Source organism: Triticum urartu, chromosome 5A (genome assembly GCF_056163025.1).
Source record: "Triticum urartu cultivar PI428250 chromosome 5A, HENAU_Tu73, whole genome shotgun sequence".
In the NCBI taxonomy this organism is placed as follows: Eukaryota; Viridiplantae; Streptophyta; class Magnoliopsida; order Poales; family Poaceae; genus Triticum; species Triticum urartu.
The window spans coordinates 211,141,426-211,162,616 of NC_141877.1; positions in this window are offsets into that span (position 1 = coordinate 211,141,426).

The window sequence follows — 21,191 nt, forward strand, 5'->3', positions numbered from 1 at the left end:
GCTGACATCGAAAATCTCTTTTATGTAGTTGTTGGTGAGATAACCTCGACGCCACCCAGTACTAGGGCGGGAGTTCGGGAGTATTGCCATAACTCGTATAACGGATGCTTTTCGAAGGTTGAGGTAAATGATTTCCGAACGTTTCTTGGTTATGTGTTGAACGATGGATACAGCTGGATGTAGGATTTGCTAGCTTTGGGTGAGATATTATGCTTCCCCTATATCCCCATCACCTGATTGCATAACCGGAATGGTTCGGGAGTTTTATAGGTGGGAATTCATGTAGCTCTAGTTCTTCTTCCACGGATATTTGGTTTGTGATTGGGTAATCCTTACCAAGTATTTGTTCTTGTCCGTACCTTGTTGTTTTATTCTTCTACCTCTAAGTGGCTTCTCAATTTATGGAAATGTGAACATTTCGATTGGAATTCATTCGTTCATTTTGTTCGGATGTGAAGACTATATGTTGCAGTTTCAATCTATTTGATTCAGCTTGAATATATATCTGTCAAGTTGCTAACGGATGTCACCCTCTCCAGGATGGCTCCTCCAACGCGTACGACTCCGAATCCTGATCCACCACCACCACCTCCACCTCCGGAGGCATGGCAAGCTGTGATGGCCGCTACCAATGCAAACACGCAACTGGTCATGCAGCTCTTGCAAGAGCGCAGCCGAGGGAATCATGGCCATGGCAACAATCAGAATCAGTTTGCTACACTCAACTAGTTCCTCACTAATCAGCCAAAGACCTTCAGTAACTGTGTCGAGGCAACAGACGTCGATGATTGGCTCGTGGATATCTGCAAGCATTTCGAGTGCAACAACGTCAGGCCTAAGGACTTTGTCAATTTTGCCTCCTTGCAACTCAAAGACCAAGCTGCAGAATGGTTTCAGCAATACAAAGATTCCAGAGGAGGCCGTGTGATTACCTGGGATGAATTCCGTCAAGACTTCAAAGGTCATCACATTCCTCAGAGTGTTGTTGAGAGAAAGTGTGAGGAATTCCGCAACTTGAAGCAAGGCAGCTTGTCTGTTTACAAGTATAACATCATGTTCCACAAGCTCGCTCGTTTCACCAAGCAGGACGTCCCCGACGAGAAGAGCATGATTTATCAGTTCAAAGGGGGCCTCAGAGAAGATATCCAACTAGCTCTTATGCTCTTTGAGCCGAAGAAGTACGATGAGTTTTACAACATGGCACTGAAACAAGAGTCTGCTCAGCTGAAGTGCGATGCTTCCAAGAAGCGAGTCATAGATGCGACTCCTTCTTCCTCAACTCAAGTGGCAACTAAGAAGCAAAAGTATTGGCTGCCTCCTCCTCTGTTGTGTCAGCCTTATCAGCAGAAGAGCAAAGGTGGCAATGGATCTTCCCACCCACCCAACCCAGGCTTTCAGAACAAGACTTCGTCTCAAGCTCCAAGATCAAGTGCTCCATATCACCGTCCGCTCTCGGAGGTCACGTGCAACAAGTGTCAGCAGAAGGGTCACTATGCCAACAAATGCTTCAATCAGAGGCGTCTTCCTCCTCCTCCTCCTGTGAGATCTGTTAGTGCCGAAGTGGTCAAGCATAACCCCAAGTTCGCCAAGGTCAACATGATGAATGCAGCTCAGGCAAAGGACTCGTCAGATGTCATTATGGGTAACCTTCCTATTAACGATGTTCCTGCAAAAGTTCTTTTTGACACTGGTGCATCCATTGTTTCATCTCAAGACCTTTTGCATCTATACATGAGTTGGCTTACAAAGTTTTGCCTAAGCCGATAGTAGTTGTCTCTCCGGGTAAACGCATGAATGCTAACTCCATGATTCCAGAGGTTACCATCACAAAGGGTGACTACAAGTTTCTGTCTTCTCCTACTGTTCTTGGCGACTCGGATATCGATCTTATTCTTGGAATGGACTGGCTTCCTAAGGACAAGGCTCGGCTTGATTGTGCTGCCAGGCAGATTCAATTGACACATTTGTCTGAGGATGTAATCGTCTTTGCCCCTCGTGATGATACCATCCGACTGTTTTCACTCAATGAGAAGGGCGAGCTGGATGCCATCTCTCAAATCCCAGTCGTTTGTGAATATCAAGACGTCTTTCCAGAAGAGCTTCCAGGAATGCCTCCGCACTGCCCAGTTGAATTCGTCATCGATCTTGAGCCTGGCACGGAACGTGTTTGCAAACGTCCTTACAAGCTTGGACCTGAAGAGTTGAAGGAGCTGAAGAAGCAACTCGATATTCAAGAGCGTATGGGCCTCATCCGTCCAAGTTCTTCTCCATGGGGTTGTGGTGTTATTTTTGTCAAGAAGAAGGATGGAACGGACCGACTTTGTGTCGACTACCGTCCACTAAACAAGAAGACTATAAAGAACAAGTACCCACTTCCCAACATAAATGAGCTTTTCGAACAACTCAAAGGTGCTCAAGTATTCTCCAAGCTTGATCTCTGTATGGGCTATCATCAGATTCGCATTCGTGAAGAAGATATCCCTAAGACAGCTTTCAAAACAAGCTATGGTTCATGTGAATACACTGTCATGTCTTTCGGCCTCGTCAACGCTCCTCCAACATTCTCTCGCATGATGAATTTCATCTTCAACGCCTACACAAATGACTTCGTCTTGGTCTACCTCGATGACATTTTGGTCTTTTCCAAGAACAAGGAGGATCATGCCAAGCACTTGCATTTGGTGCTGGATAAACTCGGAGAACATCAGTTCTATGTGAAGTTTTCCAAGTGCGAGTTTTGGCTCGATGAGGTTCTCTACCTTGGGCATATCATCTCCGCCAAGGGCATAGCTGTTAATCCTGACAAGGTGTCTGCAATTGTGAATTTGGAACCACCTCAAAATATGAAGCAACTCCACAGCTTCCTTGGGCTCACAAGCTATTGTCGAAGGTTCGTTGAGAAATTCTCAAAGATCGCGAAGCCTCTTCCCAACCTCTTGCAGAAGCATGTGAAGTACGTCTGGTCGCCTGAGTGTGACATCGCTTTCAACACCCTGAAAGAGAAGTTAGTCACTGCTCCAGTTCTGACTCCTCCCGATGAATCCAAACCGTTCGAGGTCTTCTGTGATGCTTCCCTTCAAGGTCTTGGTGCAGTATTGATGCAAGAGAAGAAAGTTGTGGCCTATACTTCTCGCCAGCTGAAGCCCAACGAAAAGAACTACCCCACTCATGACCTCGAGTTGGCGGCAGTTAGCCATGCTCTTTTAACTTGGAGACATCTCTTATTGGGTAGAAAAGTGGACATCTTCACTGATCATAAGAGTCTCAAGTACATCTTCACTCAGCTTAATCTCAACCTCAGGCAGACTCGTTGGGTCGAAATGATTCAAGAGTATAATCTAAGTATCAAATATACTCCAGGCAAGGCCAATGTAATTGCTGACGCATTGAGCGGGAAGGCTTACTGCAACAGTTTGATTATCAAGCCCTACCAACCCAAGCTTTGTGAAGCTTTCCGTAAACTCAACCTTCAAGTTGTTCCTCAAGGTTTTCTCTCCAACCTCCAAGTCTCTCCTACTTTGGAAGATCAGATTCGCGAGGCTCAACTTCTTGATGCTATGGTGAAGAAGGTGAAGATTGGGATTGCCAAGAGTCAACCCAAGTACAAGTGATATCGCCTTGATTACAAGGATACTCTATTCTTCAAGGATCGCATTGTTGTGCCTAAAGGTGACCTTCGCAAAGTCATTATGAACGAGGCTCACAATTCACTCCTCTCTATTCACCCTGGAAGTACAAAGATGTACCAGGACCTCAAGCAGTCGTATTGATGGACTCGAATGAACTGTGAGATTGCTCAGTTCGTGAATGAATGTGATGTCTGCAGAAGAGTGAAAGCAGAACATCAACGACCAGCTAGTCTCCTCCAACCTCTTGCCATTCTAGAATGGAAGTTTGACCATATTGAGATGGACTTCGTGACTGGATTTCCAAAGTCCAAGCGTGGCAATGATGCTATCTTTGTTGTCATCGACAAGCTCACTAAAGTGGCTCATTTCCTTTCTATCAAAGAATCTGTCACAGCAGCTCAATTGGCAGAGCTATATACCTCCAGGATTGTCTCCTTGCACGGCATTCCGCAGTTGATATCTTCAGATCGTGGCAGCATCTTCACCTCCAAGTTCTGGGATTCTTTTCAGAAGGCCACGGGCACCAACATTCGCTTCAGCACAGCTTTTCATGCTCAAACCAGTGGCCAAGTCGAGCGAGTAAATCAAATTCTTGAGGATATGCTCAGGGCTTGTGTCATCTCTTTCGGTATGAAGTGGGAAGATTGTCTTCCATATGCCGAGTTCTCCTACAACAACAGCTTCCAAGCGAGTTCGGGCAAGGCCCCATTCGAGATTCTCTATGGCAGGAAGTGTCGTACTCCTCTTAACTGGTCAGAAACTGGTGAATGTCAACTTCTTGGAAATGACTTGATCACAGAGGCACAAGAAAAGTGCAAAGTCATTCGTGATAATCTCAAAGCCACGCAATCACGCCAGAAGAGTTGCTATGATAGCAAGCATCGTGACTTGGCTTTCGAGATCGGAGACCATGTCTACCTCTGCGTCTCTCCAATGAAAGGTACTCGTCGCTTCGGTATCAAAGGGAAGCTTGCCCCTAGATACGTGGGTCCTTTCAAGATCATCAGCAAAAGAGGAGATCTCGCCTATCAACTTAAGCTTCTCTCCAACTTTGCAAATGTGCATGACGTGTTTCACGTGTCTCAGCTCCGCAAGTGTTTCAAGACTCCTGACCGCACCATCAACTTTGAAGAGATTGATCTCTGAGAAGACATGTCTTATCGTGAACACCCCATTACTATTCTTGAAGAAACTGAGCGCAAGACTCGCAACAAGTCCATCAAATTCCTCAAAGTCAAGTGGTCACATCATTCCGACCGTGAAGCCACCTGGGAACGCGAGGATCACCTCCGTTCTGAGTACCCGGAGTTTCTCTAGTTCTAGATCTCGGGACGAGATCCTTTCGTAGTGGTGGATTGTTTTACACCCCGTATGTAACTTGCCATGTCTGTATTCCAACTCTTGCCGTTTCCGGCACTAAGTTATGTTACTTTCCTCATTGTTGGGTTTTTGTCTCCATGTGTTTTGTCTTTGCCATGCATCTCATATCATGTCATCATGTGCATTGCATTTGCATACGTGTTCGTCTCATGCATCCGAGCATTTTCCCCGTTGTTCGTTTTGCATTCCGGCGCTCCTATGTCCTCCGGTGCCCCTTTCTACCTCTTTTCGTGTGCGGGTGTTAAACGTTTTCGGATTGGACCGAGACTTGCCATGCGGCCTTGGTTTACTACCGGTAGACCGTCTGTCAAGTTTCGTATCATTTGGACTTCGTTTGATACTCCAACGGTTAACCGAGGGACCGAAAAGGCCTCATGTGTGTTGCAGCCCAACACCCCTCCAAAGTGGCCCAAAAACCCACCTAAACCTCTTCCATCACCTAGGCCATTCGATCACGATCGCGTGGCCACAAACCGCGCCTCATTTGGAGCTTCCTAGCTCCCTCTACCTCTATAAATAGATCCCCTCCCGAAATTCCTTGATCTCCTCTCCCCCTAACCCTAGAAATCAGCTCCGCCGCCATCGGACACGTCCGGCCTCAACCGGACGCGTCCACCCGCCACGCCCAGCCAGCCACACGCCGCCAAGTGTCGTCGCCGGGTCTCCCCCGCCGCCGGCCCGCTCGGCCCGGGGAGAGCCCCCGAGGCCCGCGCGCACCGCGCCACCTCCTACCGCGCGCGCCGCCGCCTTCGTCCGCGCCGCCGCCAAGGTGCGCCGTGCCGGTGACCGCCCCGCGCCGCCGCCTCGGCTCGCGGCTTCCTCGCCGCCCTCGCCGCCCCTCGCCGCTCCGGCGACTCCGGCCGGCCTCCTCCTCACCTCCTCGCCCCGGCAAGCCCCCAAGTCCGGCGACGTACTCCATCTCCGGTGAACTGCTACTGTTCCGGCGAGATCCGATTGGGAGCTACAGTAAACCCTAGATCCGGTTGACTTCTTCCCCCTCTCCCAGATATTTTATGCAATCTTTGACGCATCATAACTTCCTCATCGTGGCTCCGATTCGTGCATGTAGCATATCGAAATGTTCGTCTCGTCGAGTACTCCATTTCATCTCATTGCATCATTTTCATTTGAGCTAATCTTGATGCCTGAAATGCTGTTGGAAGAGGGCTATGTGATGATAGTTTCAGATCTATTTCAGTATTTGCACTTTTGTCATTTTTGCCATGATTAATGTGTGCATGATATGATCCTGAGCTCTACATGAGTTTTGAAGTATGCCATGCCATCTTTACAGGGGTGTATGCCATGTATTTTTGTGATCTCTGTGGTGACTAGCACAAGCATGCAAAGTAGCTTACTTAATGTTGCTGATTTCAGGGACTTAGAAATATTCTAAGTCATTGGCCTGCTGTAATTTTTATGCCATATGTTCATGTTGATTCCTAGTGATCCGTGCCTCTTTTGAGCATGATCAGTAAGGATGTTTTGTAGATATTGTGGTGCTCTATCCATCCATGTCTTTGTTTGCATTTATGGAGCACCCTAGCTTGAGTCAATCGAGCTCTACTTTTGCTATAAAATGTTCCTGGCAGATTGTTAACACGTTTGGCAATTTTGCCGAGCTTGTTGTTGTTGATCTGTGCATGCTATGTTGTTGTTCTTGCCATGTCTAGCTTTTATGCCATGTCTACTTGCTAGGTGTATGCTTAGATTATCATGCAATGCCTTGTGGTGAGTGCATCGAGCTCGTAAACATGCCTACTTGATGTCTATTTTGCCATGTTCCAGTTTTTCACAAAGTCTGAATCTGTTAACCTTAATTGCTATGTTCATGGGGTTGCAATTGTATTTTCTGATCCCTTTTGGCTTAAGGTAAGTAAGGGAATTTTTTTGTATGCTTTGAGTAGCTTCATTCCATGCCTTGCTTTGCCATGATATGTTCCTGTAGCATGTAGTTATCGTGCTCTAAACATTGCTTCCTGATGTTCAATTCCAGACATGCTGTTAATTTCACTAAGTCTGAAACCTATTATCTTTTGCACTTTTGCCATGCTTGTTTGAGCCTGCTATTGATTGAATTAGCCGTAGCTCAGTGTTCATCTTCTATCAAGCATCTTGTGTGGATCCCTGCCATGTATTTTGTAGCCATGTTTGAGTGTTGTAGCTTATTTATCTTGATGCATTTAGAAGGCTACTTGCTGTTAATCGCAGACCGGTGCCATATTTGTTTTGCTTGCCATTTCCAAACCGTGCATCCGATTTCGGTGATCTTTATATCGATTTCGACCGAAATCAACTCCTCTTTCCAGTTGCACTCTTGGATTGCCATGTTGAGGTCAGGTTCAATCATTCCTTTCCAAATCTTGCATATGCATCACATATCGCATCCCGCACATCATACCATGTTTGCATCATGTTGTTTGAGCATTGCACGTGGTTGATTGTGTTCCTTTTTTTGCTTGTTGTTCTTGCTTGGGTAGAGCCGGGAGACGGGTACGTGATCGAGGAGCCCGTTGAGTACGCTTACGAGGATCAAGGCAACTCTGAGAACTTTGCAGGCAAGATGACCATACCCTCGAAATCACTTCTATCTTTGCTTGCTAGATGCTCGCTCTTTTGCTATGCCTATGCTACGATACCTACCACTTGCTTATCAAGCCTCCCATATTGCCATGTCAAACCTCTAACCCACCTTGTCCTAGCAGACCATTGTTTGGCTATGTTACCACTTTGCTCAGCCCCTCTTATAGCGTTGCTAGTTGGAGGTGAAGATTGGAGTTGGTTCCTTGTTGGAACTTGTTTATTGTTGGGATATCATTATATTATCTTGCCTACCTTAATGCACCTATATACTTGGTAAAGGGTGGAAGGCTCGGCCTTATGCCTGGTGTTTTGTTCCACTCTTGCCGCCCTATTTTCCGTCATATCGGTGTTATGTTCCCGGATTTTGCGTTCCTTACACGGTTGGGTTATAATGGGAACCCCTTGACACATCGCCTTGAATAAAACTCCTCCAGCACGGCCCAACATTGATTTTACCATTCGCCACCCAGCCTATTTTTCCCTTGGGTTCCGCGGACTCAAGGGTCATCTTTATTTAAACCCCCGGGCCAGTGCTCCTCTGAGTGTTGGTCCAACCTGTCAGCTGCATGTGGCCACCAGGGGCAACTCTGGGCTGGACAATCCTGAACAATCCTGTGTGCCCTGAGAATGAGATATGTGCAGCTCCTATCGGGATTTGTCGACACATTCGGGTGGCTTTGCTGGTTTAGTTTTACCATTGTCAAGATGTCTTGTAACCGGGATTCCGAGTCTGATCGGATTGTCTTGGGAGAAGGAATATCCTTCGTTGACCGTGAGAGCTTGTGATGGGCTAAGTTGGGACACCCTGCAGGGTTATGATCTTTCGAAAGCAGTGTCCGCGGTTATGGGCAGATGGGAATTTGTTAATGTCCGGTTGTAGAAAACCTGAAACTTAACTTAATTAAAATGCACCAACCGCGTGTGTAACCGTGATGGTCTCTTCTCGGCGGAGTCCGGGAAGTGAACACGGTGTTGGAGTAATGCTTGATGTAGGTTGTTCTAGGATCACTTCTTGATCATAGTTGTTCGACCGTGCTTTTGCCTTCCCTTCTCGCTCTCATTTGTGTATGTTAGCCACAATATATGCTAGTCGCTTGCTGCAGCTCCACCTCATACCTTTTGCCTTACCTATGAGCTTAAATAGTCTTGATCGCGAGGGTGTGAGATTGCTGAGTCCCCGTGACTCACAGATTCCTTCAAAAACCAGATGCAGGAACCGATGATACCTTTCTAGGAGATTCAACTGAGCTCAAGCGGGAGTTCGATGAGGACTCAGGACGATACTACGTGTCTTTCCCGGATGATCAGTAGTGGTGCCCAGTTGGGGCGATCGGGGACTATGTTGCATTTGGGGTTTATCTTCATTTTGGTTCCGTAGTCGGACCTTGAGTCTATTTGGATGAATGCAATGTTATTTATGCTATTTGTGTGACGTGGAGAGTGTAAGCCAACTATATATCCTTTTCCATTATTATATTACATGGGCTGTTGTGAAGATTACCTCACTTGCGACATTGCTTTCAATGCGGTTATGCCTCTAAGTCATGCTTCGACACGTGGGAGATATAGCCGCATCGAGGGCGTTACAGTCTTGAGATGAAACAATGCGATGCACCAGTGTCAAAGAGAACTTTTGCAAGAATATCGTTAACAGGAAGGTTACCCATAATCACTTCTGACGAGTCCTCTGCCTGAGCTGCGTTCATCATGTTGACCTTTGCAAATTTGGGATTATGCTTGACCACTGCAGTGCTAGCAGATCTCACAGGAGGACGTGGAAGACGCCTCTGATTGAAACATTTGTTGGCATAGTGACCCTTCTGGTGACACTTGTTGCACGTAACCTCCGAGAGCAGACGATGATACGAAGCACTTGATCTTTGAGCATGGGACGAAGTCTTTTTCTGAAAGCCTAGGTTGGGTGGGCGGGAAGATCCATTGCCACCTTTTCTCTTCTGCTGATAAGGCTGATGGAATGGAGGAGGAGGCAACCAATACTTTTGCTGCTTAGCTACCACTTGAGTTGAGGAAGAAGGAGTTGCATCCCTGACTCGTTTCTTGGAAGCATCGCACTTGAGCTGAGCAGCCTCTTGCTTCAGTGCCATGTTGTAGAACTCATCGTACTTCTTCGGCTCAAAAAGCACAAGAGGTAGTTGAAGATCTTCTCGGAGGCCACCTCTGAACTGATAAATCATGCTCTTCTCGTCAGGGACGTCTTGCTTAGCGAAACGAGCGAGCTTCTGGAACATGATGTTGTACTGGTAAACAGACAAGCTGCCTTGCTTCAGATTGCGGAACTCCTCATGCTTGCTCTCAACAACACTCTGAGGAATGTGGTGAGCTTTGAAGTCTTGGCGGAATTCATCCCAGGTAATCACACGACCTCCTCTGGAATCTTTGTATTGCTGATACCACTCTCCAGCTTGGTCTTTGAGTTGGAACGAAGCAAACTTTACCAAGTCCTAAGGCCTAACGTTGCTGCACTCGAAATGTTTGAAGATATCCACGAGCCAATCATCAGCGTCTGTGGCCTCGACACAGTTACTGAAGGTCTTTGGGTGGTTTGCGAGAAACTGGTTGAGTGTAGCAAACCGATTCTGATTGTTGCCATGGCCTTGATTTCCTTGGTTGCGCTCTTGTAAGAGTTGCATGATCAGCTGCGTGTTGGCGTTGGTAGCGGCCATCACATCTTGCCATGCCTCCGGAGGTGGAGGTGGTGGCGGCGGTTCCGGATTCTGACGTGTTGGAGGAGCCATCCTGAAGAGGGTGACATCCGTTAGCATCTTGAAAGACGTATATTCAACCTGAATCAAATGGATCGAAATTGCAACATATAGCCTTAACATTCGAACAAGAATGAACGAATGCATTCCAAATTAAATGGTCACACTTCCATAAATTGAGAAGCCACTTAGATAGAGGTAGATGAATAAAACAACAAGGTGCGGACATGAACAAATACTTGGTGAGGATTACCCAATCACAAACCAAATATCTACGGAAGAAATACTAGAGCTACATGAATTCCCACCTATGAAACTCCCGAAATTTTCCGGTTATGCAATCAGGTGTTGGGGATACAGGGGAAGCATAATATCTCACCCAAAACTAACAAATCCTACATCCAGCTGTATCCATCCTTCAACACATAACCAAGAAACCTTTGGAAATCATTTACCTCAACCTTCAAAAAGCATCTGTTATACGAGTTATGGCAATACTCCAGAACTCCCGCCCCAGTACTGGGTGGCATCGAGGTTATCTCACCAACAGCTGCATAAAAGAGATTTTCGATGTCGGCGAAACTCAGGTATTCCAGAATTGCAGTGATAAAATTGTGACGACAACACCTCGGAGCTCAACTCCCCGGGACACTACCACAACCTCTAAATGTCAGGAGGCACCAAGAACAATGTTCTCGTCACAAATCCATCGGAACGATTCCAAGATACCCATGTGATCCTAAAAAAATTAGTGAAATTTGAGAAGAGAAGAGTCAAAACTCTATGTCAGGATGCCTCACCAGAGCGATGAAGGGACTGGGGAGTAAAAAGAATCCTACTCTCCGATATATATAATCCTAAAAGACTCAAAACATTTTTTCTAGACTCAACAACGACAACGATTCGATCAAGCAGGGGGGCTCCTAAGTCAGGGAAGGCTCTAATTACCAACTTGTAACACCCACGATGCGGCTATATCTCCCACGTGTCGGAGCACGACTTAGACGCATAACCGCATTATAGGCAATGTCGCAAGAGGGGTAATCTTTACACATCCCATGTACTAAATAAGAAAAGAGGTACATAGTTGGCTTACAATCGCCACGTCACACAATATCATAAATATAGCATTACAATCATCCAGATACAATCAAGGTCCGACTACGGAACCAAAATAAAGACAACCCCAAATGCATAATGTCCTCGATCGCCCCAACTGGGCTCCACTACTGATAATCTGGAAAGGAAACGTAGTATCGTACTGAGTCCTCATCGAACACCCACTTGAGCTCAGTCGGATCTCCTGGAACGGTATCATCGGCACCTGCATCTGGTTTTGGAAGTAATATGTGAGTCACGGGGACTCAGCAATCTCACACCCTCGCGATCAAGACTATTTACGCTTATAGGTAGGGTAAAAGGTATGAGGTGGAGCTGCAGCAAGCACTAGCATATATGGTGGCTAACATACGCAAAGGAGAGCGAGAAGAGAAAGGCAAGGCGCGGTCGAGAATCTATGATCAAGAAGTGGTCCTAGAACAACCTACGTTCAAGCATAACACGAGACTATGTTCTCTTCCCGAACTCCGCCGAAAAGAGACCATCGTGGCTACACACACTGTTGATCCATTTTAATTAAGTTAAGTTTTAGGTTTTCTACAACCGGACATTAACAAATTCCCATTTGCCCATAACCACGGGCACGGATTTCGAAAGTTCAAAACCCTGCAGGGGTGTCCCATCTTAGCCCATCACAAGCTCTCACGGTCAACGAAGGATATTCCTTCTCCCAGGATGGCCCGATCAGACTCGGAATCCCGGTTACAAGACATCTCGACAATGGTAAAACTAAACCAGCAAAGCCACCAGAATGTGCCAACAAATCCCGATAGGAGCTGCACATATCTCGTTCTCAGGGCACACCGGATTGTCCAAACTTCCGGTAGGCCAGCCCATAGTTGCCCCTGGTGGCCACCGGCGGCTAACAAGTTGTACCAACACTCAGAGGAGCACTAGCCCGGGGGGTTTAAAATAAAGATGACCCTTGAGTTCGCGAAACCCAAGGGAAAAAGGCTAGATGGCAAATGGTAAAACCAAGGTTCGGCCTTGCTGGAGGAGTTTTATTCAAAGCAAACTGTCAAGGGGTTCCCATTATAACCCAACCGTGTAAGGAACGCAAAATCAAGGAACATAACACCGGTATGACGGAAACTAGGGCGGCAAGAGTGTAACAAAACACCAGGCATAAGGCCGAGCCTTCCACCCTTTACCAAGTATATAGGTGCATTAAAGTAAGCAAGAGTATAATAGTGATATCCCAACAATAAACATTTCCAACAAGGAACAAACTCCAATCTTCACCTGCAACTAGCAACGCTATAAGAGGGGCTGAGCAAAGCGGTAACATAGCCAAACAACGGTTTGCTATGACAAGGTGGGTTAGAGGTTTGACATGGCAATATGGGAGGCATGATAAGGCATGTGGTAGGTATCGTGGCATAGGCATAGCAATAGAGCGAGCAACTAGCAAGCAAAGATAGAAGTGATTTCGAGGGTATGGTCATCTTGCCTGCAAAGTTCTCCGAGTTGACGTAAGCTTGATCCTCGTAAACGTTCTCAACGGGTTCCTCAATCACGTACTTGTCTCCCGGCTCTACCCATAGCAAGAACATAAGCAAAGGGAGAAACAATCAATCACGGTGCAATGCGCAAGCAACATGATGCAAATCATAGCATGATATGCGGGATGTGATGTGTAATGCATATGCATGCTTCAGAAAGGAAAGATTGAACCAGGACTCAACTTGGAAAACCAAGAGTGCCGCTGGAAAGATAAGTTGATTTCGGTCGAAATCGATATAAATATCACCGGAATCGGATGCACGGTTTGCAAATGGCAAGCAAAACAAATATGGCACCGATCTGCGATTAACAGCATGAGGCCATCTAAATGCATCAAGAAAAACAAGCTACTGCACTCTAACAGAGAAACAAATCACATGGCAGTGATCCACTCAAGATGCTTGACAAAAGATGAACACTGAGCTATGGCTAATTCACACAATAGCAGGTTCAAACAAGCATGGCAAAAGTGCAAAAGATATCAGGTTACAGACTTAGTGAGAATAACATGTCAGGATTTAACATCAGGTAGCAAAGTTTAGAGCAAGATAACAACATGCTACAGGAACATATAATGGCAAAGCAAGGCATGTCATGAAGCTACTCAAAGCATATAACAAAAGTCCCTTACTGGCCTTAAGCCAAAAGGGATCAGAAAATACAATGGCAACCATGTAAACATAGCAAGTTTCGTTAACAGATTTAGACTTAGCAGAAAACTGGAACATGGCAAAACAGAATTACATAGGCATGTTTACGAGCTCAATGCACTCACCATAAAGCATTGCATGACAAGCTAAGCATACACCCAGCAAGTAGACATGATAAATAAGCTAACCATGGCAAGAACACTCTCATAGCATGCATGGATCAATTACAACAACCTCGGCAAAATTGCTTAACACGTAAACAATTTGCCAGGAACATTTTATAGCAGAAGTAGATCAAGATTGAGTCATGCTAGGGTGCTCCATAATTGCAAATAAAGACATGGATGGGTAGAGCACAACAATATCTCAAAATCATCCTTACTGAACATGCTCAAAAGAGGCATGGATCACTCTGTAGCAACAAGAATACATGGCATAAAAATATTATCAGGGAAAAGACTTAGAAGAATTCTATGTCCCTGAAATCAGCAACATCACGAGAGCTACTTTGCATGCTTGTGCTAGTCACCACAATGATCACAAAAATACATGGCATACACCCCTGTATGGCATATAAAAAACACATGTAGGGCTCAAGATCATAGGAGGCACACATTAAACATGGCAAAAATGACAAATGTCCATAATCTGATAAGAATCTGAAACTAACATTATATAGCACTCTTGCAACAGCATTTAGGGCATCAAGATGAACTCAAATGAACATGGTGCAATGGAATGAAATGAAGTGCACATCGAGGCAAACAATTTGATATGCTACACCAAAACGGAGCCATGGATGCAAAGTTATGACATGATGAAATATGCTAAAAATACTGAAAACTGGGACAAAAGTCAACCCCTAGGGTTTACTGTAGCCGATCCAGATCTGCACGCGAACCGAGGTTCGACGTCGTCCTCGCCGGAGTTCTTGCCGGACTTGAAGAAGGACACCGGAGCTTGTGGTGACCGGGCCGAATGTGGCCGGATCCGGCCGGGAGGCGGCAAGGCGGCGGCGGAGCTGGCGGCGGCGACGAAGGGCGACGAGGCAGCTGTGCGCGGCGGTTGGCGGTGTGGCGAGGCGGCGGCCGGAGCACGGCGGCCGATGAGGAGGAGGAAACGGCGGCGCGGCGGCCTTCGGGCGCGGGCAGGCGGAGTCGGGCGGCGGGGACGAACGGGGCGGGAGGGCCTCCCGTGGGCCCGGGAGGGCCGGCGGCGATGTGGGCGCCGCTGCGCCACATGGCGGGCGGCGATTGGTGCGGAGCGGCGGCGGCGATTCGTCCGGCGCGGACCGGACGTGTCCGACGTGCGGAGGTGCCACGTCTTGAGCTTGCGTTGGTTTTCCCCGAAGAGGAAGGGATGATGCAGCAGAGTAGCGCAAGTATTTCCCTCGGTTTTTTGAGAACCAAGGTATCAATCCAGTAGGAGGCCACGCTCAAGTCCCTCGTACCTGCACAAAACGATAGATACTCGCAACTAACACGAGTAGGGGTTGTCAAGCCCTTCACGGTCACTTACGAGAGTGAGATCTGATAGATAGAATATTTTTGGTATTTTTGATATAAAGATGCAAAGTAAAAAGTAAAGGCAAAGTAAAAAAGCAAAGCAATATTAAAGTGATGGAGATTGATATGATGAGAATAGACCCGGGGGCCATAGGTTTCACTAGTGGCTTCTCTCAAGAGCATAAGTATTCTATGGTGGGTGAACAAATTACTGTTGAGCAATTGACAGAATTGAGCATAATTATGAGAATATCCAGGCATGATCATGTATATAGGCATCACGTCTGTGACAAGTAAACCGAAACGATTCTGCATCTACTACTATTACTCCACTCATCGACCACTATCCAGGATGCATCTAGAGTATTAAGTTAAAAACAGAGTAACGCCTTAAGCAAGATGACATGATGTAGAGAGATAAATTCATGTAATATGAAATAAACCCCGTCTTGTTATCCTCGATGGCAACGATGCAATACGTGCCTTGCTGCCCCTTCTGTCACTAGGAAAGGACACCGCAAGATCGAACCCAAAGCTAAGCACTTCTCCCATGGAAAGAACTACCAATCTAGTTGGCCAAACCAAACGGATAATTCGACGTGACTTGCAAAGATAACCAATCATACATAAAAGAATTCAGAGAAGATTCAAATATTATTCATAGATAGACTTGATCGTAAACCCACAATTCATCGATCTCAACAAACACACCGCAAAAAGAAGATTACATCAAATAGATCTCCACGAGAGAGGGGGAGAACTTTGTATTGAGATTAAAAGAGAGAGAAGAAGCCATCTAGCTACTAACTATGGACCCGAAGGTCTGAGGTAAACTACTCACACTTCATCGGAGAGGCTATGATGATGTAGAAGCCCTCCGTGATGACGGCCCTCTTTCGGCGGAGCTTCGGAACAGGCCCCAAGATGGGATATCGTGGATAAAGAAAGTTGCGGCGGTGGAATCAGGTTTTTGGCTCCTATTCTGATCGTTTGGGGGTACGTGTGTATATATAAGAGGAAGAAGTACGCCGGAGGAGCAATGAGGGGCCCACGAGGCAGGGGGCGCGCCCTAGGGGGGGCGCCCCCCACCCTCGTGACCGCCTCTTTTGTTCCTTGGAGCAGGGTCCAAGTCTCCTGGATCACGTTCGGTGAGAAAATCACGTTCCCGAAGATTTTATTCCGTTTGGACTCCGTTTGATATTCTGTTTCTCCGAAACACTGAAATAGGCAAAAAAAACCAGCAATTCTGGGCTGGGCCTCCGGTTAATAGGTTAGTCCCAAAATAATATAAAAGTTGAAAATAAAGCCCAATATAGTCCAAAACAGTAGATAATATAGCATGGAGCAATCAAAAATTATAGATACGTTGGAGACATATCAGGCATCCCCAAGCTTAATTCATGCTCGTCCTCGAGTAGGTAAATGATAAAAAGAGAATTTTTGATGCGGAGTGCTACTTGGCATAATTTCAATGCAAATCCTCTTAATTGTGGTATGAATATTCAGATTAGAAAGATTCAAGACAAAAGTTTATGTTGACATAAAAAATAATAATACTTCAAGCATACTAACAAAGCAATTATGTCTTCTCAAAATAACATGGCCAAAGAAAGGTATCCCTACAAAATCATATAGTCTGGCTATGATCCATCTTCCCCACACAAAGTATTTAAATCATGCACAACCCCGATGACAAGCCAAGCAATTGTTTCATACTCTAACTTTTTCAATCTTCACGCAATACATGAGCGTGAGCCATGGACATAGCACTATAGGTGGAATAGAATGGTGGTTGTGAAGAAGACAAAAAGGAGAAGATAGTCTAACATCAACTAGGCGTATCAACGGGCTATGAAGATGCCCATCAATAGATATCAATGTGAGTGAGTAGGGATTGCCATGCAACGGATGCACTAGAGCTATAAGTATATGAAAGCTCAAAAAGAAACTAAGTGGGTGTGCATCCAACTTGCTTGCTCATGAAGACCTAGGGCAATTTGAGGAAGCCCATCATTGGAATATACAAGCCAAGTTCTATAATGTAAAATTCCCACTAGTATATGAAAGTGATAACATGAGAGACTCTCTACTATGAAGATCATGGTGCTACTTTGAAGCACAAGTGTGGTAAAAGGATAGTAACATTGTCCCTTCTCTCTTTTTCTCTCATTTTTTTATTTTTTTATTATTATTTTTATTTGGGCCTTTTCTCTTTTTTTTGGACTTTCTCTTTTTTTTATTTGGGCTTCTTTGGCCTCTTTTTTTTCTCGTCCGGAGTCTCATCCCGACTTGTGGGGGAATCATAGTCTCCATCATTGTTTCCTCACTGGGACAATGCTCTAATAATGATGATCATCACACTTTTATTTTTCTTACAACTCAACAATTACAACTCGATACTTAGAACAAGATATGACTCTATATGAATGCCTCCGGCGGTGTGCCGGGATATGCAATGAATCAAGAGTGACATGTATGAAAGAATTATGAACGGTGGCTTTGCCACAAATACGATGTCAACTACATGATCATGCTAGCAATATGACAATGATAGAGTGTGTCATAATAAACGGAACGGTGGAAAGTTGCATGGCAATATATCTCGGAATGGCTATGGAAATGCCATAATAGGTAGGTATGGTGGCTGTTTTGAGGAAGGTATATGGTAGGTGTATGATACCGGCGAAAGGTGTGCGGTATTAGAGAGGCTAGCAAGGGTGGAAGGGTGAGAGTGCGTATGATCCATGGACTCAATATTAGTCATAAAGAACTCATATACTTATTGCAAAAATCTAGAAGTTATCAAAGCAAAGTACTACGCGCATGATCCTAGGGGGATAGATTGGTAGGAAAAGACCATCGCTCGTCCCCGACCGCCACTCATAAGGAAGACAATCAATAAATAAATCATGCTCCGACTTCATCACATAACGGTTCACCATACGTGCATGCTATGGGAATCACAAACTTCAACACAAGTATTCTTTAAATTCACAACTACTCCACTAGCATGACTTTAATATTATCACCTCCATATCTCAAAACAATTATCATGCTTCAATCTTTTCTTAGTATTCAACACACTCAAAAGAAAGTTTCACAAATCTTGAATACCAAGCATATTATTATTAAGCAAATTACCATGCTATTAAGAGACTCTCAAAATAATTTAAGTGAAGCATGAGAGATCAATAGTTTCTTTAAAACAAATCCACCACCGTACTCTAAAAGATCTAAGTGAAGCACATAGAGCAAAATTACTTAGCTCAAAAGATATAAGTGAAGCATATAGAGCAAAATTATAACGCTCAAAAGATATAAGTGAAGCACATAGAGCAAAACTACTTAGCTCAAAAGATATAAGTGAAGCACATAGAGTATTCTATCAAATTTTAATTCATGTATGGCTCTCTCAAAAGGTGTGTACAGCAAGGATGATTGTGGCATACTAACAAACAAAGACACAAATAATACAAGACGCTCCAAGCAAAACACATATCATGTTGGTGAATAAAAATATAGCTCCAAGTAAAGTTACCGATGGAAGTGGACGAAAGAGGGGATGCCTTCCGGGGCATCCCCAAGCTTTGAGTTTTTGGTGTCCTTGGATTATCTTGGGGGTGCCGTGGGCATCCCCAAGCTTAGGCTCTTGCCACTCCTTGTTCCATAATCCATCAAATTCTTACCCAAAACTTGAAAACTTCACAACACAAAACTCAAAATAGAAAACTCGTGAGCTCCGTTAGCGAAAGAAAACAAAAGACCACTTCAAGGTACTGTAATGAACTCATTCTTTATTTATATTGGTGTTAAATCTACTTTATTCCAACTTCTCTATAGATTATAAAATATTTTACTAGCCATAGATTCATCAAAATAAGCAAACAACACACGAAAAACAGAATCTGTCAAAAACAGAACAGTCTGTAGTAATCTGTAGCTAGCGCACGATCTGGAACCCCAAAAATTCTAAAATAAATTGCTGGACGTGAGGAATTTATCTATTAATCATCTGAAAAAATAATTAACTAAATATCACTCTGCAAATAAAAATGACAGCAGTTCTCGTGAGCGCTAAAGTTTCTGTTTTTTACAGCAAGTTCAGCAAGACTTTCCCCAAGTCTTCCCAACGGTTCTACTTGGCACAAACACTAATTAAACACAAAAAACAAAACCAAAACATAGGCTATATAATTTATTTATTACTAAACAGGAGCAAAAAGCAAGGAATAAAAATAAAATTGGGTTGCCTCCCAACAAGCGCTATCGTTTAACGCCCCTAGCTAGGCATAACAAGCAAGGATAGATCTAGGTATTGCCATCTTTGGTAGGCAATCCATAAGTGGCTCTCATGATAGTTTCATATGGTAATTTTATTTTCTTTCTTGGAAAGTGTTCCATGCCCTTTTTTAATGGAAATTGAAATCTTATATTCCCTTCCTTCATATCAATAATCGCACCAACCATTCTAAGAAAAGGTCTACCAAGAATAATAGGGCAAGAAGGATTGCAATCTATATCAAGAACAATGAAATCTACGGGCACATAATTCCTATTTGAAACAATAAGAACATCATTAATTCTTCCCATAGGTTTCTTAATAGTGGAATCCGCAAGATGCAAGTTTAGAGAGCAATCATCAAAATTATGAAAATCTAGTAAATCACACAAAGTCTTGGGAATAGTAGAGACACTAGCACCCAAATCACACAAATCATAAAACTCATAATCTTTAATTTTAATTTTAATAGTTGGTTCCCACTCATCATAGAGTTTTCTAGGGATAGAAACTTTCAACTCAAGTTTTTCTTCATAAGATTGCATCAAGGCATCAACAATATGTTCGGTGAAGGCTTTATTTTGACTATAAGCATGTGGAGAATTTAGCACGGATTGCAACAAGGAAATACAATCAATTAAGGAGCAACTTTCATAATTAAATTCCTTGAAATCCAATATAGTGGGTTTAGCAACATCTAGATTTTTATTTCTTTCAATCCCACTTTTGTCAATTTCATCATTAAGATCTAAATATTCTGAATTTTTAGAACGCCTTCTAGGTAAAGGAAGATCATATTTAGTTTCATCAAGATTCATATTTCAAAATAAAGATTTAATTGGAGACACATCAATTACTTTTAGATCTTCATCTTGATTTTCATAGGAATTGGAAGAACACGCTTTAATAAAGGCATGTTTGGAAGCACGCATCCTAGCAGTTCTTTCTTTACACTCATCAATTGAAATTCTCATGGCTTTTAGAGACTCATTGATATCATGCTTAGGTGGAATAAATCTAAGTTTTAAAGCATCAACATCAAGAGCAATTCTATCAACGTTCCTAGCCAAATCATCAATCTTAAGCAATTTTTCTTCAATCATAGCATTGAAATTCTTTTGCGAAGAAATAAATTATTTAATATTAGATTCAAAATCAGAGGGCATCTTATTATAATTTCCATAAGAGTTATTGTAGGAATTCCCATAATTATTAGAAGGATTACTAGGATTAAAATTCCCTCTATAAGCGTTGTTACCAAAATTATTCCTACCAACAAAATTCACATCCATATATTCATTGTTATTCTCAATCAAAGTAGACAAAGGCATATCATTAGGATCAGAAGAAACACTCTTAGTAGCAAATAATTTCATAAGTTCATCCATCTTTCCACTCAACACATTAATTTCTTCTATCACATGCACTTTTTTATTAGATGATCTTTCAGTGTGCCATTGAGAATAATTAACCATAATATTATCTAGGAGTTTAGTAGCATCTCCTAAAGTGATTTCCATAAAAGTGCCTCTCGCGGCCTAATCTAAAAGATTTCTAGAAGCAAAATTCAATCCGGCATAAAAATTCTGTATAATCATCCACAAATTCAAACCATGAGTAGGGCAATTACGTATCATTAATTTCATTCTCTCCCAAGCTTGTGCAACATGTTCATGATCAAGTTGTTTAAAGTTCATAATATTGTTCCTAAGAGAGATGATCTTAGCGGGAGGAAAATATTTAGAGATAAAAGCATCTTTGCACTTGTTCCATGAATCAATACTATTCTTAGGCAAAGACGAAAACCAAGCTTTAGCACG